Source organism: Lissotriton vulgaris, chromosome 10 (genome assembly GCF_964263255.1).
Source record: "Lissotriton vulgaris chromosome 10, aLisVul1.2, whole genome shotgun sequence".
Lineage (NCBI taxonomy): Eukaryota > Metazoa > Chordata > Amphibia > Caudata > Salamandridae > Lissotriton > Lissotriton vulgaris.
This window is the reverse complement of record NC_141698.1, coordinates 727,951,281-727,971,695: the sequence shown is the minus strand read 5'-3', so window position 1 is coordinate 727,971,695 and position 20,415 is coordinate 727,951,281.

The window sequence follows — 20,415 nt, the reverse complement described above, 5'->3', positions numbered from 1 at the left end:
CTGCTTCCCCGCCTCCCACGGCTCTGAGGCCAACACCTGCCTGTGTCTCACTTACGGGCGGAGGGCACTACTCTGCCTGTGCTATCCTGCGGCACTGCTCTGCCTGTGCTGTCCTGCGGCCCTCCCGGGCGGCTGCGGATCGGGTGTACCGGCTGCCAGGTCGGACTTGCAGTTTGCCGCTTCTGCTGCTCCCCGCCTCCCTCGGCTCTGAGGCCAACACCTGCCTTCCTCTCACTATCGGGTGGCGGGCGCTACTCTGCCTGAGATGTGTGGGCTGCTCTTACTGTCTTCACTACACAGGGGGTAACCTACACATCGACGTGTCCGCCGGCCCGCCCTCACCTTTGAGCATCCTTCCCGAGGTCGGAGGGGGACTGCCCTACTCCCTGCCGTCTGTCCCTGCTGTGGGTGTGGCGCCGCGAGGACCGACGATCACCTAGTGCACTGACCCATTGACACCAGGGCGGCCCTGCTGTTACGGACGGATTACTCCCTCACCTTCCCTCCATGACTGTGAAGTGCTGCACGCAATACAGGTTGCATCCTGAGCCCCCCCCCCCCCCCCCCCCCACTGGGCAAGGGCACAGGCACGGCCTGACACAAGACCATAGCTGTTCGGGGCATCTGCGTGGGACGTCGGTCCGCACTGCTACTATTTCCCCACGTGCTAGCCCTTCACGCTGCCCTCTCCACCAGGGTCCCTGTTTTCAGTTGCACCTTTTGCCACGGACTCCTTAATTTACCAGTCTCCACTACGTTGGATCTGTTGAGAGTTCATTTTCTTCTCTTCTGCTGTGCCCCTCCTGCGCTCTGGCGTCCACCTCCCCCACTACATCGCGGACGCCCAGAAGAGACATGGGCCGAAGTGACGCACGCCAGTCCAAAATACCCTTTGAATCTAAAAAACAGCCCAAAACGACGCCGGAGCCCGGCGGCAGTCCTCCTGCACCGGCTCCTCCGGAGGAGGACTGGAAGTCATTACTGTTGGGAATGAAACAAAGCCTATCCTCAATCGACGCCAAAATAGACACCATTAATTCACGCATGGACAGTGTGGTTTCTAAACTGGAGCAACATGACACCCGCATCAAGGAAACAGAGGATAGAATCTCGGTTCTTGAAGATGGGGCCTCCTCCACTGGTAAACAGGTCACTCAAATGGACAGGTTGCTTAAACTTATCGCGGACAAGAATGAGGACTTGGAAGCGAGGTCTCGACGCAACAACGTTCGAATTTTAGGCCTTGCGGAATCCACCAACACCGGGAAGATGGAGCCCTTTGTAGAAAACCTGCTTATTGAACTGTTTGGAAAGGAATCCTTCTCCCCACATTTCATCATTGAACGTGCTCATCGATCTCTGGCAGCGCGCCCGCCTCCAGGAGCCCCACCTCGTCCCATCGTGCGCTTCCTGAACTATAGAGACCGTGATGCGGTGCTCCAGCGAGCGAGAGCAATGGGGACTGTGAACTACTGCAATACTGCCCTCTCCTTTTTTCCTGATTTTACCCCCTCTGTCCAGGAGGCTAGGCGCAAATTCACTGTGGTTAAAAAGAAACTTCAGGCACAAGAAATCCCATATGCCATGCTATACCCTGCGAAGTTGAAAGTGACCTTTCAGGGTACAACGCACTTCTTTCTAAACCCGCAACAAGTTGAGGATTTCCTTAAACACAGCAGAAGAGAACGTACCAGTGACGATGCAACTCAACGCAGATCTGGGTCGAGATCGCCGATGGCGCAACAGGACTAAGAGACTACTTAGCGGTATCGTTTCCTTTTCATAAGGCGCGCAGTGTTCATTTGCTAACAGATGTCTGAGTATTGCTATTCCTTTTTTAGGTACCTGGTCAGCACGGGGCTTATCGGTCCATGATTCTCCTTCGTGCTCGGTCACCCACCTCCGTCCCACTTTTGGCGACTAGGGTCTCTCCCTGTTGTCTGTGGGTGTAAGTAGGGAGGTGGATTGGTAGGTCTGGTGCCCCTAGTCCTGGTCCCCGAGCGGGCGTACCCCCACTAGCACCCCTTCCCCCCTGCGGGTTGGGTTCTGGATTATGCCTTTTCTGGGTAATACTCTGTTTTCTTTCTGGGTTGTTGGGTGGGGGCTGTATTCCCGGCCAGTTGGGGTTGCCGGTGTGGGTGGGAAGGAAGTATGCTCCACTACCTTTGACATGGAAATGTTCTTTATGCTGTCAAGAGGGGGGATCGGTGGGAGGTTTTTATGGGGAGATTGTACTGTGCTGGATATCCAAAGTGCTTTAATGGTCAATTGTGTGATTGCGAGCTACAAGATTTCTTCTATGTATGAATGGGTGACGTAGGTGACACACTACCATCGCACCAATTTCAGCTATTGTCGTGGAACATTCGGGGGCTGAATAACCCTAGGAAAAAGAGGCAAATTATAGGTTACCTAGATAGACAGGGCATTTCAATAGCTATGCTGCAGGAAACTCATTTAATGCAGGATAGCTCATCTCTCTTCGCTACCAGGTGGGCCTCCTGCAGGGTTTTCTCCTCCTATTCCAACTATGCAAGGGGGGTTACAATTCTGGTTAGACGGGGTGTGAACTTCACGCCTGCCGGGACGGACGTGGACCCCGGTGGCAGATACTGTATGATGTGGGGTAAACTACATTCTCATACGGTCCTTTTCGTTTGCTATTATGGCCCCAATGTAGACGACACTTCCTCACTTCTCACGATGTGGGGTAAAATTCAAACTCTGGGCATTAGCCATGTGATACTGGGTGGGGACTTCAACTCCGCGGTGGCACCGGGTATTGACAGATCCCACCCCCTGCCGGCACACTACTCCCATACCCAAAGTACCCTATCCTCCATAGTTGCTGAACACCACTACATTGATGCATGGCGACACCTCCACCCGTCCCTTAAACAGGGCACTCATTACTCCGCAGTGCATTCCACTTGGGCGCGGCTCGACTACGTGTTCCTATCGGCAGGCCTCACCCCCTGGTTAATCACAGCCCGACACCTTGCCAGGACTTTCTCTGACCATTCCCCGGTTCTTATCTCACTACGCATTCCAATTGAGACCTCCCCTTATTTGAGCTGGCGCCTCAACCCTTCCCATCTCACCGATTCCGCCTTCAGGGCAGACCTTGAACAGGACATCCAAGACTTTTTCGACAGAAATGTGGGATCGGTGTCGGATCTCTCTGTAGTTTGGGAAGCCTTTAAGGTCACCGTTCGGGATGGTGCATCTCTAAGGGAGGCGGAGTCCTTAAATCCTTGCGAAGTGATCTTCGTAAACTTGAATCCGAACTTCGAGACTTAGAACGGATTGGTACTCGCGAGGCCCGCGATCATGCTACGAATGCCCTCCTTCGGGAGAAACTAAACGACTACGCGGAGGCGGCGGATAGGGAGTGCAAATTCCTCGGCAAACAGCACTCTGCACGGGTTTTCGGTGAGGGGGATAGACCTGGCAGGGCTCTGGCCTCCGCGGTCCGGACCCCTAGATACAATAATTTCGTCACTGTCTTGCTTGATGAACAACAAATCCCGCAGCGAAACCTTCCTGAACAGCTCCGCATCCTTACAAATCACTACTCCACCCTCTACACTTCTCAAAGATCGGCTCCTATTAACCTACATCCTTACCTGGAGGACACGGCCATTGCGTGGCTTGGTCCAACCCAACAAAAATTCCTCCACCACATCCTTGAGGTAGATGAAATAAAGGATGCCATCATGTCCATGAAATCGGGCAAATCCTCTGGGTCTGATGGGCTGCCAATCAAATTATATAAGGCATATGTTCACATCCTTGCCCCAATACTACAACAAGTTTATTATTCCGCCCTCGAAGTGGGAATCCTCCCGCCCTCGATGCGCGAGTCCCTTATCGCATCTCTCTTGAAACCGGGCAAACCACCTGAGCACTGCGACTCATATAGACCCCTTTCTTTGCTCAATACAGATGTCAAAATCTTAGCGAAGGTACTGGCGTCTCGCCTTAACCTGTTGATGGAGCGCCTGGTCCTGCCAGATCAGGCGGGTTTTGTCCCCAATAGGGCGACCTCACATAACCTTCGCACCCTTCAGGCGGTACTGCAAGACATTAACCCCAAGTCCGAAGCTGCGGCAGTGTTCCTCGACGCCACCAAAGCGTTCAATTCCCTTGAGTGGGATTATCTGCTGGCCCTCCTTGAACGCATGGGGATCCCCTTCAGCTTCCTCGATTGGATAAAGTTATTGTACAGCAACCCCAGTGCCTCAGTCTTACTCAATGGGGCCAGGTCGGCTCCGTTTAACATACATAGGGGCACCAGACAAGGCTGCCCCCTTTCCCCAGCCCTCTTTGCGATTGCCATCGAGCCGCTGACAGCCAAACTTCATCAGCACCATAACCATCGTTCCCTTATTTATCCGGAGCGTCAGCTCTTAATAGCTCTATATGCTGACGACATGACCCTATATATAAATAAACCGCAGGAAAACCTTAACCCCATACTACGCGAAGTCACCAAATTCGGTGCGATTTCAGGAATACAAATTAATTGGTCGAAGTCGGCTCTATTCCCCTTAACGGATAAGACCACGCAATTTCCCCTGGACTATCCCTTGATTTGGGAAACGGATGACCTAAAATATCTCGGAGTGGTGGTTTCCCGGAATCGCGAGACCCTCATCAGGGCTAACTATGGTACCGCGCTGGACAAACTTACTGATACAATCACTAAGTGGATCCATCTCCCACTTTCAATGGCAGGACGCGTCTCACTTATAAAGATGGTAGTCCTCCCCAAATTGCTCTACCTCTTTATTAACATACCATACAATCCTGGTTCCCATTTCTTCCGCGCCCTCAATTCCCAATTGTCGAGGCTTATTTGGGGGGGTAAACAGGCCAGGATAAGTCTGAAGACGCTCATGTTACCTTATCACCAGGGTGGGTTCGACGTTCCTAACTTCCAGCGTTATTACGACTGTGCCCAGGGCCACTTCGCCGCGTACTGGCTGCATCCTCCCCCCTTCATGGCCCATTTAGCAGTGGAGGATGGATACATGCGCCCGGTGCAACCGTCGGGCTATCTCTATACTACGCCGAATGTCTCGGACCGAGACCCTACCACAGTCGACTGCACGGTGCAAGCGTGGAGGCGAATTGCGGTTCACATGGAGGTTGAGTTTTTGTACTCACCATGCATGCCTCTAGCACATGACCCTAGATTACGGGTCGCCTGTGAGGAGATTGGCCGTAAACTACTCCTGAAACTGGCGATTCACACATGGGGTGATTTATACCTCCAGGGGCAGTTCCGAACATCGGCGCAATTCTTCGGAGAGCACACTGCCTCGGTCATGGACACATTTCTCTATGTCCGGCTGAGACAGAACGTTAAGGCAGTTACTCCGAATTTTCCTGACGAGCCAGACACACTGGCCCCTCTGCACTCGCTCTTACAAACGGACAACCCCAAACACGTGGTGTCCATGCTGTACAAGCATGCCCAGCCGTCCCCAACGCCGCCTCCACTCAAAGTCCGCAGTGCATGGGACAATGACCTTGGCTCCCCACTGTCAGATGATCAATGGGAAGAGAGCTGCTCACACACTAATGCAGTTACCGGTAATACCCGGCTCCGATTGATACATTTTAAATTCTTGCATCGCATTTACTTTACCCCTTCCAAACTGTTTCGGCTTGGCCTCCGTGACACTGACCATTGCCTTAGATGCGGGGTGGAGGGTGCCAATTTCTTCCACCTCGCGTGGACATGCCCCTCCGTCGCGGCATACTGGCAGGCCATTTTTCGTGCCCTTTCGGATATGGTTGGAGTTGCTATTGATCCCTGTCCTGGGTCGGCCCTGTTAGGTCAATCGGTCTTTGCACTGAAATCACATAGAAAGTTTTTCGCAATGGGCCTTTTATTAGCCAAACGCCATGTAGCCTGTAGATGGGGTAGAGGACGTGCTCCTAAATTCAAAATCTGGCTCGACATTATGTCCACTTGGCAAGATCACCTCCATAACTATGCCGAACTCTTACCACATAAGTCACGTCCCAAAGATATCTGGGGTCCCCTGTCTGCCTATCTCCTCCGTCAACAGAGTGAGGAGCATCCTGACACTTAAATCCATACCCTTACATGCTGTCCTCCCCTTCTGCTCTCTTATCGTCCTCCTGTACCGATGGACAGACTCCTCTATATCCTGGCAGTTCCTGGTGCCCGGCTTTGGGCTGGTCCGCGACGCATACCTTGCACCTGACTGCGCACTCACGTTAGCAACATGTTACATGTAGCACCACATACAAGCCCTTAGCACATTATTGACCTCACTGGGTCGGTTATGAACCTTTCCCCCCTCCCCCTCCCCCTTATCCCCCTCTTCCCCCTCTTCCCTCTTTGCCCTTACCATGCCAGCCAGAAGTATTTAGTTGGTGCGGAGCCTTCGGGCCTTGATGGAGGTTGCTCCTCCTATTTCTTCATGTTGCATTAAGGCTCCTCACCCTCGGATCCTCTGATCCACATACACTGTATGGTGGTATATCATGGGAAGGTCGGTCCCCAGTTGTGTTTGATTTCTGGTTTTCTCTTTCACAAAAAACTTGAAAAAGAAGCCTCAATTGCTTTTTGCTGGTATACAATGTGCTTCGGCCGGTAGATATGACATCTGTACTACCTGAATAGGCCACATTTCTATCGCGGCCGGCCCAGTGGGTTGTAGGCGGCATGCTGTGTTTAAGTACTAATGCTGTGCCCCTTTTTACTTATGTCCTGCTCTGGGCTCCATTCTATGTAGCTGCCGGCCTGCAATTGCAGGGTATAGGCGTGAAGCTGTGTACTACCTATCACTTTGGTCATCAATAAAGGTTTCAAAAAAAAAAAAATAAATAAATAAATACAAATAAAATGCTTCTGAATATATTAATTTAGTGTTTGTCAGCATTGTTTTCATTCCTGTTTTATCTAACAGTTTGTAATAAAACGTTTCTGCATCACTGGTGTTAAACCCTGAGAAGTACTGGAATTTCTCAAAGAATGTTTTAGAACTGCTTTTAGGTGGTGTAGCACAATGTTCCCATTGATTTTACTTAAAAACATTTCTAGGCTGTGCAGATTTATGCAAATAATGATCGCCATAATGTGTAAAACAGAACAACTGTTCATAACTAGACGAACCTTGTAAATAATCATGTTCTGTGAATCTAGCTGACATTACTAAATCAGACTTCATGTCATTAATACTGTTAAAGTCCCAATCATCAGAGAATGTACTATATTTTACAAAGTCACTTAAGGAAACCTTCAGTTGATGAGGATACTTCAGGATCTCGATCGGACCATAGATCTCATAGTCAGTTTTCTCCCATACTACCCCACCAGGTATTGGAATGGCTGTGACATTTACTGTTGACAGTTGTCTTTTCTTCGCGTGTGATGATCTGTGTGGTTTGAGGACTAAGTTGATGTTCAGACTTGCTGTGTCCATTCAATTGTAATAAACTTTCCTAAAATTAAAACTAAAATTAGGCATAGTAGGAGTATGAGTACCCCTGAAATATTCCAATGCTCAATCAACGTTGTATCCAGATATAATTCTTTGATTAGTTGAAGGAGTTCTGTTGTATTTTCTTTAAGAGTCATTTTTGTTTCTGGCATCACTTCGGGGTTACTTTGATCCTCGGAAAAGTTGTCGAAGTCGATGAAGTAACCAGAGGCAGTTCTGTCAATTGTTGGGATTGTTATTTCAATTTGTCTTTCGGTAGCACTTTCTGATGCCACATTATTGTAGACTGGTGTTTCTTGACGAACTGTTTCCATCTGTGTCTCAAGAGGCACGAGTTCCATGGCATTATTGCATAGTCCTTCTCTGTGCACTGCAGGCTGATCGAATGTGATTAGTCTTTCAGTTTGAACCTCTGGATTGTTGCAAGTTTGGGTATTCTGTTGTTTCTTGGGAGTCCACTGGGCCTACTGTTGATTATAGGCCACATGCTTGTGGTTTTACCAGGTCGATAGATACAACTCTGTTCTCCTTTTTACCAGCAAGGGGCGGTAGTACTACTGATCTTGTTCCGGTGACTGCCAAGACAGGTACTGCTTTTCTGTAAGAAGGCCCAAATTCCTTCTTCACTGCGATTTTTTCTCTGACTAGATCCCCAATCTTTGGAATCCAGACAGGCCTTGCTGGGGCTGTTGCTTTTGGTGCCTCATCAGTGGTATCTGTCTGTTGCTTTAACTTTATGTTGCTTAAGGATTTTCTTGTTTCGTTCAAGTTGTTGCGTGTTTATCTAGGTTACTGATCGATACTGTAACCTTATGCCCCTATTCGGCTATAAATTCTGGTTCACAAAAAATATACATATGCAAGGAAATGGGCAGTGGCCCAGGCACCTGCATTATATAAAAATCATGTAGGATGGGATGAGGACTCTCCTCCTCACAAAATCCAGTTAAAAAATGAACCAACTGCCCAACGGCAGTATCCCATAAAGCAAGAAGCTAAAAAACAAGTCAGGGAGATCTTAGATCAACTTGAATACCAGGGGGTGATTGAAACATGCACCTCTCAAATGAACAATCCTTTGTTTCCTGTCTCCAAGCCAGACAATTCATATCGTCTAGTTTTGGACTACAGACACCTTAATACATGTTGCAAAACTTTTGCAGTACAAAACTCGCATAGTGCAGCCCTAATGAATAACATAGTTAGGAAAAAATATAAAACGACATTAGACATATCTAATGGTTTCTTTTGTCAAAACATTGCACCAGAAAGCAGATATTTGACCGCTTTCTCTGCATTTGGGTCGCAGAAAAAATTCTGTCGACTCCCACAGGGGTTCAAGAACAGCCCAGGACTATTCTCAGCTAGGGTAACAGAGTTACTACAAATATATGATGATGAGGCATTATCTTACGTAGATGATATTTATCTCACAGACGACGACTTGGATACTCACTTGAAAAGAGTGAACACCATTATACTTGGGTTCGCAGCAGAGGGTTGCAAATTCAACTTTAAAAAGTCTCGAATTGCCCATCTGACAGTACTATTTTTAGGGTACGAATTATCAAGTGAAGGGAAAAGCCTAGCGGACAACTTCTTAGAGAAGTGCGCTGTACTCCAAGCTCCAAAAACGCTGAAGAATTTACAATCCATTCTAGGTTTTCTGAATTTCGGAAGAACTTACATTCTAAATTACGCAGAGAGGGTTAAACCTCTCTACGAACTAATTAAACCTGATTTTAAACAAATCAATTGGACTCAAAAACACACAGAAATTTTGAGATCACTGCAAACAGACATGTTAGCAAAAACAAAATTAGATACACGTGACAACACGATCGATCTTGTAATCCGAGTCATCCCAGGAAGATGCGGATTCACATACCTGACCTCTAATGAGGGAGAAAAGGTACCAGTAGCTTACAAATCTCACTTGTACACACAAGCAGAGGAAACATTCAGTCACACAGAAAGAACTGTGAAAGCAGTGCAAATCGCATTAGCAAATGAATGAGAACTAGCACACGGCAAACGGATTAATATCCTCACAGCGGAATCCGCCTTCGAGGCGCTATTCAGTCCAGTAAACCTGCCTACAGTGTCATTGGATTCGAAGTGGATACAGTGTATAGATTCTCTAGGAGCGGAAGACGTGAAATACTATTTCGCCCCGCAATTCGAAGAACTGAATGATTTAGAGTATGAAGAAGAATATCCTCTGCCAATCGAAGTTCTGCCTCTCCCACAGTACGCCTGTATAATCTATACAGATAGCTCTGTACAGCATTTCAACGTAGAGAGAAAATCCTACGATGCAGCATGTGCGATTATTAAATGTCGTTGGCTGTGCGGTAAAATTACACCGAAAGTAACAAAAACTGAATCAGTAAAGTACTGTTCGGTTCAGAGAACTGAAATCAGATCTTTAAAGATGGCGCTCGAAAATGCAGAACGTGAATTCCCGACACTTATCGTGTGCGATTCTCATTTTTTTTTTTTTTGAAAAACCTTTATTTGTAGAGAAAAGTACACCGCTATTCAGCCATACATCCCGGAGGCCAGGCAGCATTACGAAAACAGGTAGGCTCATGTACAAGAACAGTGCGCAGAAGCTGTCAGGTTTAATTTTCAATAAATAACAACTTGGAAGGGAGAACCAGAGAGTAAGAGGGCCTCGGAAGGCCACCAGATAAAGAAGTGCCTGGGCACTAAAGAAGGTAAGGAGAGAGAAAGAAGAAAAGGAAGTGGCCGAGGACAGTACATAAATATCGAAGGGGCGCAGCGGGAGGGGGCCGGGGGCCGCACATCCAACACAACACAGAATATCAATTGCAGCACGAGGGTATGGGGGGTATCGCACCAGGATGTTCCGTCCGGAACTACGGGAAGGGTTGCAGTCTATGGGGTGGACTGGACTTCCAAGTCCGGCTCAAGCGGGGGTTCGCACAAGTCGCCCCGATACGAATTCCAGGCCCCCCACACTGATCTCCACATTTTGGGCTTACCCCTGGCCACATACACCGTTTTCTCCCGCAGCATGCACCAGTCCATGTTGGTCTCCCAGAGGCTAAGGGAGGGGGGAGCGGGCGCACCCCACTTCTGGGCAATGTCCCTCTTGGCCACCATGTTGCCCAAGGTGACCCATCGGGTCTGGGCCACACTGTAGTCATTCGGACACCACACATTGAGGAGGCAGCGTCGAGCCTCGGCCGGCAGGGCCACACCAGTCACCTCCTCCATCACCTCATGCACTCGCCTCCAGTACCGGGCCACACCAGGACACTCCCAGATGATGTGCAGGAAGGTAGCAAGCATACCACAACCCCGCCGACACAGGCCATCCGTGGAAAGCCCCATATGGATGAGCCTGGGGCCGGTGACATACACTCTATGTAAGATTTTCAACTGGACCAGACGTAACCGCGCCGAGATGGCCACCTCCCTAGGGGAGGAGGCCGCTGACTGCCATTCCTCGTCGTCCATTTCTATGCCATCATTCACCCAGTGCATCCTCAGTCGTTCAAGCAAGTCCACCCTCACGTTGATCAGTTTTTTATAAGTCAGGGAAATGGCGCTGTCCGGCATGTGGCCGTCCAGCACCCGATCCTCCAGGGGCGATGATTCAGGGATAGCACCACCGTCGGATACGTGGGGGGAGAGGGCATGGCTAAGCTGGGCGTGGCGGAAATATTCCGTCGACGCTAGCTGGTACTCGAGTTGCAGCGTGGCAAACGACTTGATCCTGCCCCGTACAACCATGTCTCCGACTTTAGATATTCCGATGGTGTCCCATCGGTCAAAACCTTTGGTCTTCCACAGTTTCCCCAGCACGTCCGAGTCATACAGGGGAGTGGCCAGAGTGATCTTATCTTTCCAGCCAAGGGTGTCGGTGACCGCACGCCATACGTGCACCATTGTTCTGGTGGGGCCCGTCAACCTATAATCCAGCGACCTGGAGTAAAGAGCTCTGTAGTAGTTACTGTCGTTAACCAGCCACCGATCCATAGCGTAGCCCGGACTTACCGCAGGGCCATAAAGGCCGTGGTTAACCGCCGCGAGTTGGGACGCCCAATAGTACCGCCGCATATCCGGTAGTGCAATACCACCGTCATAGCAGGGAATAGTCAATTTGAGCAGTGAGATCCTCGGCCGCCCATCCCACAGCAGCGCCCGCTGCAAGGATTCGATCTCGCCAAAGTACTTGGTCGGGATCGGGTCTTGGGAGTTCTGCAAAGCATATAGGAAGCGAGGCAACGCCATCATTTTGAACAGTGCGGCCCTGCCCATCAAAGAGATAGGCAGTTTCTTCCAAATCTCGACATCCCTCCGTAAGCGCTCGAGCGGCGGCAGAAGATTACGCGAGTACCGGGCACGAGGGTCGCGCGACACATAGATGCCCAAATACTGGAAGCCCTGTTGGGCCACCTGAATCGAGCACCCACGAGGGAGGCGCGGAGTATCCCCACACAACGTGTACAGTGAGGATTTAGACCAATTAATCACCAGTCCCGAAAACGACCCAAAGGTGCCCAGCAGGTCAAACACCACGATGAGCGAGTGACAAGGGGAGGAGAGGTAAAGGAGGATGTCGTCCGCGTAGAGCGACACTCGGTCCTCAAAACCAGGCGACCACGTGATCCCCGAAACATCGGGGTGCGTTCTAAGCCTTGCCGCTAGGGGCTCTAGCGCTAGTGCAAACAAGAGCGGCGAGAGCGGGCAGCCCTGTCTGGTGCCCCTGTGCAGCGTAAAGGGGGCCGAAAGTCTACCATTGACGGCCACATTAGCCAGCGGTGCAGAGTATAACAGTCGGACCCATCCAATATAGGACGGCCCGAAGCCCATTTTGGCTAGACCTGCCCACAAATAATTCCACTCTAGGGAATCAAAAGCCATAGTAGCGTCAAGCGAGGCCAGGACCGCCGGATCTCGAAGCAAATGGGCGCGCGCCATAACCGCGTGGAGTCTCCGTAGATTAAGCGCCGTGTTCCGGTGCGGTATGAACCCGGACTGGTCCGGGTGTACCAGATCCGTGATCACGCCCACCAGCCAGTTGGCCAGCAATTTTGCCAAGATCTTAGGTTCGGCATTTAACAGCGAAATGGGCCTGTAGGACCGGGGCAAATTCCGCGGTTTCCCATCCTTGTGAATCACCACAATAGTGGCGAGTCTCTGGTCGGGGGGGAGTACCCCCTGCTCGCGGGCCTCGAGAAACATTTTGCGCAGCGGTGCTGCCAGCGCATCAGCCTTCAGTTTGTACAATTCGACCGGGATACCATTAGGACCCGGCGCTTTGCCAGAGCGCAGCGAGCGGATCGCCAGGGCAACCTCGTCGTCAGACAGGTCTCGATCCATATCTTCTCGTTCAAGATCAGAGAGGCAGGGGAGGTCAATTTCATCCAAAAAGGAGCGATTCTCATTTTTGCGTCAACTCTTACAACAATAAACTGCAGAGTTGGATTGAAACGATTTCAAAGATGACACAGGTGCCACAATAAAGCATAAATTGCTCTGGAAACAGGTAGCTCTTTTACACAAAGAACTACAAAAGACTCACGTGATTCACACACAGAGTCTTCAACATGATGGCGTTCACATTGCAGGGAATTCATTGGCTAATACGGCCATAGCGGAAGCAACTAAACCGGCTTCCGTAGCCACAAAAAAGCGTACAGAAAAATACATAGACGGGGAAACCATGCTGGCAGTAAAAACGACCGTAAAAGGCGACTGTGCAGCACTACCCGTGAACTATCCACTCAATTATGCATACGTAATCGATGCAAACTCCGTTCCTTTTGCTGGAATCCCTGGAGTGGGGGACAGAGTAATTCCAAACAGGAACAGGAGAATATTTTTAATAGCAGACGCACATATGGGTTTGGGTCCTAGGCACAGAGAGATCAAGGAATCACTGACTGAATTACAATCAGTATACTGGTGGCCGGGAATGAGTGTAGAACACCAAATATATGCAAACAACTGTGAAAACTGCAGTAGGGATCGCAGTAGTGAACCATGCTACCGGCTACCAGTCAGAAAGAGCGTAACGCTGCCTACACCCCATCCTGCGTCCTATTAATAGTTAAGGCTAAACGCACTTAAAAAATGAGGCTCCCAGCGCTCGGCTGACGCTAGAACGGTTATAAAAGATTTCGAGTCTTTATCGGCACATACGCAATTACCACGTTCCATTCTGACCAGGGTCCTGCTTTCAGCTCTCGAGCCTATAAGGAGGCCATGGCTAGCATGGGAATTGGGTTGCGGTATTCTTGTCCGTCGCACCCCGAAGGGAACAGTGTGGTAGAAAGAAAAAACCGGGACATAAAGCAATCTATAACAGCGAAGGTATTAGGTTCAGGCGCTGGGTGGGTCAAACATTTAATAAGTGTCCAAACTAGTCTTAACAACATGCCAAGAAATTCTCTAAAAGGTTTCAGCCCATACGAACTATTGTTCGGAATTAGAATGCGTATTCAAGACCTCGATAGTCAGATGTCAGTGGTACAAGAAGAAACAACGCACTTTGATGTAAAGGATCGTTTGGCTGTTTTACAGGAACTGAATGAAACAAGAAAATCCTTAAGCAACATAAAGTTAAAGCAACAGCCAAATACCACTGACGAGGCACCACCAGCAACAGCCCCAGCAAGGCCTGTCTGGATTCCAAAGATTGGGGATCTAGTCAGAGAAAAGATCGCGGTTAAGAAGGAATTTGGGCCTTCTTACAGAAAAGCAGTACCTGTCTTGGCAGTCACCGGAACAAGATCAGTTGTGCTACCGCCCCTTGCTGGTAAAAAGGAGAACAGAGTCATGTCCATCGACCTGGTAAAACCACAAGCATGTGGCCTATAATCAACAGTAGGCCCAGTGGACTCCCAAGAAACAACAGAATACCCAAACTTGCAACAATCCAAGAGGTTCAAACTGAAAGACTCATCACATTCGATCAGCCTGCAGTGCACAATGAAGGACTATGCAATAATGCCATGGAACTCGTGCCTCTTGAGACACAGATTGAAACAGTTCGTCAAGAAACAACACCAGTCTACAATGATGTGGCATCAGAAAGTGCTACCGAAAGACAGATTGAAAGAACAATCCCAACAATTGACAGAACTGCCTCTGGTTATTTCATCAACTTCGACAACTTCTCTGAAGATCAAAACGACCCCGAAGTGATGCCAGAAACAAAGAAGCATTTTAAAGAAAAAGCAACGGAACTCTTTCATCAACTGAAGGAAATCTACCTTATTTCCCCTTGGCTAGAGTTCTGGTTCGGTCTAGGTGTATTTTTCCTCCTGCTTTGGCTCATCATGGTACTGTGTTTGGGAAAATTCATTGAAGGAAAATATATTACAATGGACACAGCAAGTCAGAACATCAACCTAGTCCTGAAACCACACAGATCATCCCACGTGAAGAAAAGAGAACTGTCAACAGTAAATGTCACAGCAATTCCGATACCTGGTGGGGTAGTATGGGAGAAAACTGACTATGAGATATATGGTCCGGTCGAAATCCTGAAGTATCCTCATCAACTGAAGGTTTCCTTAAGTGACTTTGTAAAACCTAGTACATTCTCTGATGATTGGGACTTTAATAGTATTAATGACATGATGTCTGATTTAGTAATGTCAGCTAGATTCACAGATCATGATTATTTACAAGGTTCATCTAGTTATGAGCAGCTATTCTGTTACACCCACTATGGGGATCATTACTTGCATAAATCTGCACAGCCTAGAAATGTTTTTATGTATAATCAATGGGAACATTGTGCTACACCACCTAAAAGCAGTTCTAAAGCAATTTTTGAGAAATTCAAATACTTCTCAGGGTTTAACACCAGTGATGCAGAAACGTTTTATTACAAACTGTTAGATAAAACAGGAATGAAAACAATGCTGACAAATTCTAAATTGATATATTCAGAAGCATTTTATGACAAAATGATGACATTTGGTTTTGATTATTGGAAAAATAATATTGAAACGAAAACAATTTGGGGTACAAAAGATTGGCAGGTACAGGGCATTGAAGCACTCTTTAGAACCTGCATGATACCAGAACAAATGTTGTTTTTAAATGACACAATACACCAAACATCTTGTCTTGGCCTAGCTAAGATCAAAGACCTTAAAACACCGTCTATACCAAAGCCAATACCTGAGAATGCAACCACAGATATTGAGTTAGACGTGTCACAAATTATACATTTCAACAGATCACATCCTGATTGTAAAAAGTGGTTAATCTGGCCTACTGACACAAACAGCTGTCAAGATAGATTCCTGAATAAAACACAGGGGTTAAAAATGACCAGATTAGACTCGAGATATTCCCAGAGACAACATCCAGGGATAATAACAACATACAGTGTAGGGAAACTCTGCCTTGAATGGCTAACAACATCCACACTGGCTGAAATTAAGCAACACTTGTCTTTACTAAAAGATGGTGCTGATTTGCGCGATTTCATTCTTGGACCACGCAAACAGCGTCAAAAGCGTTTCATAGCGACCAGTATTTATGCTGCTTACAATGAGGCTTGGAAAGTCAAACAAATTGAAACAGCTGAAAAAATACGGGAAATTGATCGTATTAATTTGGAAAAATCACTTTCTGTAGTAGACAATGGGTTAATGACTCTGTCTTCCAGAATATATTCGTTGGACAATATTGTATCCTCTGCCTTTGATGTGATAGACAGAGACTTGCTAATGTTACAACATGGCCAGTCTCAATTACGCTCTATTATAGAGTTAGGCTGGACGCTGCAAAATCTTCGTTCAGGCTATGTGCCTTGGCGTTTAATCAACACAACGTCATTATTTTCCAGTTTTAACCTTACTGATAAACAGATCAGTTTGGCACAGAAAGGAGCAGACTTTACAATCCTGAGCATCGAAAAACTTGAGAGATTACCATTGACAATGTCAGAGAGTCCTGTCATTGAATGGATAATACACGGAATTATCACTATTCCGATAACAACTTTCCGATTTAAAAAGTGCCTTGAGTACATACCTGCTGGCCAGTATGAACAATTGGGTAAAGGATATGTAAAATCAGAATGGAAATTACCATACACACATTCTTGCTACAGTGACAGCGACAAAAATGTATTTCTTAGTGGTAACAACTGTAAACGTTCACCAAGCGGTATACTTTTGTGTCAGGGTATTAATTTACACGGAGCATGTGATGGAAATTCTAAAAACCTTTCATGCCACCAGCTAGTCACACCTGCAACTCAGATAGAGCCCTTCTTTATGCAACTTTCAAACGGGAGTTACATTCTTAGAACGGATCACAGATGTTGTGGCCTTGTGCCAGGGAAAAGTTATCTAGTAAGAGTAACATCCACGGTCAAATGCTGTATGCAGGCATTGTTTCCGAGTGGGCCTGCAGACACAGTGACTCCCATCTGGCCTCGTCTGAATCTCTATTCTATACGAATTGATACATTAAGCAAAATGAAATCTGTACTTTTACAGACAACAGTGCCTATAACGTCATCAAAAGAGACGTATGATCTTCTAGTTGCAAGGACAGCTACTGAAGTTTATGACCTTTTATCAACAAATTGCCCCGTGCATTTCGTAGAAATGTTGAGCCAACTCCTTAACATGTCTAGTGCAACAAGCATCCCAGGCATATTTAAGACAGTCTTTACGGGACTTCTAACACCCTTCCAGACAATTTTGGGAATCGTTCCTAATTTTGTGCACTCTGTTTTCGGCGGCATACCATTATTTTTGGGACTCGTCGCAGGGATTTTATTTTTGACCCTCCTGCTTCGTTATGGCAAGCCTCGGCTCAGACATAGCTCCCATGGGAATGGAAGAGACAGTCCTAGCAATGCGCTACCGGGACAGGATAACTAACGTCCTTGGATTGGCCAGGCTGAGAGATCTAAACATGACCTGGTTCCTTTCATTCAGACCGATATGGCAAAATTGCATTTTACCTGTGCTACGGTGTATGCTTTGCGGAAATGAATGCGTGTTGGACATCTGTCTTTCACTTCCATCAGCAGTACCAATGGACGTCGATACTTTGCTCAGTCCAATAACGGCTCACGCATTGTGTTGTCCCCAGCGGCTACCAATCCTGATGACAGCATTCGTGGAGACTCCTGTGCTACAACCAAGTGGTAACAGTGGAGCGAGTGACAAAAGCAACATCATCCAGGTACAACGTTCTGTGAGCATTGCTGCTCCCGACTATGATGACAGCAATCATTCTCACACCTGCCAAGTTACAGCGCTATCTAATTTGGTTGAACTATCACCTGATTTTGTAGACCAATTCTTTGAGAGCCTGTCTGATATGATGTTCTCACCCATACAGAAACAATAACTTTGGAGAAGCTTTCCGACACACAGCGTTCCCATGAACTCTGAATTTGGTCTTCAGTTTTGATCAACAAAAACTGCAAAAAGCTTTGTAACTCTATTTCCCCGTTCAAGCATTAATTCTTTTGATTTGGACAATTTTTTTAATATTCACCCTTTTTTGGCACAAACAATTCTTTGCTTAACTTAAAAACTATTCTTAGAGAACAGAAGCTTCACACTTCTATTTCTAAACAAATCTAGAGACATAACAACATTACATCAGCCTCTAGCACATGTTATTACAATGCATTTATATGTGATGATTTATCTCGCCCTTCTTCTGTTAGAGATACTTCATGTGTAATTCTTATGCATAATCGTTCATTGATTTCATATGCAATACTTTTGAATGATTTCTATGCTTCAAAAAACGTACAGTACCTAAATTTCATGTATTACAAATACGCCTATTTCGAATGCATTTATGTATTTTGGGGTGGGCAATGTTACACATGCATCCAATTGCTCTAGTTTTAGTAATTTGATGGACATGAATACGTGGAGTGGGTGTTGCGTGTTTATCTAGGTTACTGATCGATACTGTAACCTTATGCCCCTATTCGGCTATAAATCCATTTATTCCCTATATTGGCATAGCCGTTCGAGTGCGATTTTCAGAAAGTCATCTCTGGCCTCACACGAACAGAGCCACATTCCAGCATAGTTCTCTGCCACTTCCTTTGCAACCAATTAGTGCAATGACAGAGCAGAAGTCACTATCTGATATTCCTAGATTAACACTCCGAGTTCTTCAACAAGATAAAAACTCAGCAAACCTGGAAATCCCCGCTTGCTGTGTTTTGATTAGTAATGGAACTCTAATGAGCAACTGATAACTATCACTTCCTAGTGACATCTTTAATTGACGTCTTATGTCCAGCAAACTTGCGTCAAACCCGGCACCTGTCAGGTATAAATATTACCAACGTTACCTTAAGCAATGAGAGCAATGAGAGCTGTCGTGCTGTTGTAAGCTGCCGTGCACCCTGTGTGCATCCCATTGCTGCTGCAGGCAGTACGCTGCTGCTGCTGTACCTTGGTGGTGAAGCTACTGATACCATTATCGCTGCTAAAGCGCAAACGATGGTGCAGTACGCTTAGGAGCTGAACAGCCGTCCCTCTGCGAAGAGCCCAGCAGATTCCAGCTGCCGCGGACGCTGTCCCCCGCCTCCTCCTCCCGACGCGCTGAAGAGAGCCGCTGCCTTTCTCCTGCAGAGAAATCCAGCTCCAGCGTTTCCGGTCTGCCCTCGCGGGTGACTGGGATATTGAGTGCCCCCTGAAGGAAATACCAGACTTCCATCATTCTATTTAGAGGTATGGTGTTGACTAAACCCTTAGACGAGAATTCTTCAAGCAAACCTTGGCAAAACCAACTTAACTTAAAGCTACTTACTTACTCCCCTTCCACGTGTTAGGCTTAGGTCAGGCACACTGGGGTAGGCATAGTTAGAAGCACCAGTTGAGTATTTTAGCCTAATGTATATATGACTGTATATATGTTTTATTACTTTTTAACCATTGTATGGCTAAGAAACCATATCAATGCTTTTACAGTTCTATTTCGCAATCCTTATCTTACTGTACGTACTTTTTATCATAACAAGTCTTGCAATTGTGGCAATACATTTCTCTTGTACGAGAAGAAAGACTGTTCAATAAATGTTAACCTTTTATTGACAAACGCCCGTCTCTCTATTCTCTACATATCGTGAAAGTAAACTGCACTAAACTGACTGAGTGAAATACCTGTCTATTGTTTCACACAACCCTAGAGATTGACTCTTGATCTGAGGAGCAAAGTTGTCATGTTGCACGGTTGTTGGAAAGCTGAATCCCTTCTTGTCTGTGCCAGGGAAGCTGATCACTTCCCATGCAGAGAAGAAAGTTTCCAGTGACCTCTGAGCTAGTTGGTAACACACCCAATTAAGTTTAGCACAGTCAGTGGAGGCCTGGAATATCCGCAGTTCCACGTCGATACTACTGTTTATGTTATTCCAATGCGCAGGGCCTAGTGGGAAACTAGGAACTACACTAAAAAGTCCTGTAAAACAGCCAAACGATCTTTGATGTCAAAGTCTGTTTTCTTATCTTGTACCACTGATACTTGACTATCTAAGTCCTGAACTCTCATTCTAATTCCGAACAATAGTTCGTATGGGCTGAAACCTTTTAGAGAATTTCTTGGCAAATTGTTAAGACTGGTCTGGACACTTATTAGATGTTTGACCCACCCAGCGCCTGAACCTAATACCTTCGCTGTTATAGATCGCTTTATGTCCCGTTTTTTTTCTTTCAACCACACTATTCACTTCGGGGTGTGATGGACAAGAATACCGCAACCCAATTCCCATGCTGGCCATGGCCTCCTTATAAGCTCAAGAGCTAAAAGCAGGACCCTGGTCAGAATGGAACGTGGCAATTGCGTATGTGCCGATAAAGACTTGCAGATCTTTTATTACCGTTCTAGCGTCAGCCGAGCGCTGGGGGCCACATTTTTTAAGTGTGTTTAGCCTTAATAATTAATAGGACGC